This window comes from Chrysochloris asiatica, unplaced genomic scaffold (assembly GCF_000296735.1).
Source record: "Chrysochloris asiatica unplaced genomic scaffold, ChrAsi1.0 scaffold00140, whole genome shotgun sequence".
Lineage (NCBI taxonomy): Eukaryota > Metazoa > Chordata > Mammalia > Afrosoricida > Chrysochloridae > Chrysochloris > Chrysochloris asiatica.
Window position 1 is genome coordinate 1,809,109 of NW_006408658.1, and position 1,028 is coordinate 1,810,136.

Genomic DNA, 1,028 nt, shown 5'->3' on the forward strand with positions numbered 1-1,028 from the left:
TCTCACCTTCTGTATCAGCCAGCATCTGGTATGTTTGACCTGATACAGGATAACTCTGGTTCTCAATTCTCACTCCAGAGCATTCTGCTCAGTTGAATAAGCTTTGTTGAATCTGACTTGTGATTCTGCTTTTTTCCTGCACCCAGTTCTATTTCCTCCATTTCATTTTACAGAAATTGACCCCTAATATATATCTTCACACATTCCAAACCCTGCTACATAGATATTTCTGTGACCAAAAATGTGTCAACATGATATTCAAAGGCTCAAATGATTGGCCTGGATTAAGCAGTTCAGAATTCCAGGAGGATGGATGATTATTGTTGTTGTTGTTGTTGTTGTTGTTAGGTGCCATCGAGTCAGTACCTACCCATAGCCACATTATGCATAGCAGAACGAAACACTGCCCAGTCCTGGGCCAACCTCACTACTGTTGCCATGCTTGAGTCCATCGATGCTGCCACTTGATCAATCCATCTCATTGGGGGTCTTCCTCTTTTTCTCTGACCCTCTACCTTACCAAGCATGATATCCTTCTCCAGTGACTGGATGATTATAGAAAATACTTATTGAAGGCTTATGTCTCAGGCTCTGTTGTAAGCACTTTATGTATACAAATTAATTAAATTATTTACAACAATGCTGTGACTTATGCACTTTAAAAAAAAACAAAAAAACTTTTTATTGTGAATTGGGTGACCATTTACAGAACAGATCATCGGTTTTGCATTCAGCTGATACACATTTATACACATTGATTTCCCCCACCCATCTGTCAGTTTGTCATACTGTGGTGGCTTGCCTGTTGCTGTGATTATGGAATTTGTTCCACCAGTATTTTAAATAACAGCAGGGTCAACCACAGTGGACAGGTTTCAGATGAAATTTCAGATGAAGACAGACTAGGAAGAGGAGAGAAGGACTACTTCTGATATTTAGTCACTGAAAACCTTATAAACAGCAGTAGAAAACTGTCAGATAGCACCAGAATATTGACTATTGAAACATGATGAAGAGAATCAGAATAT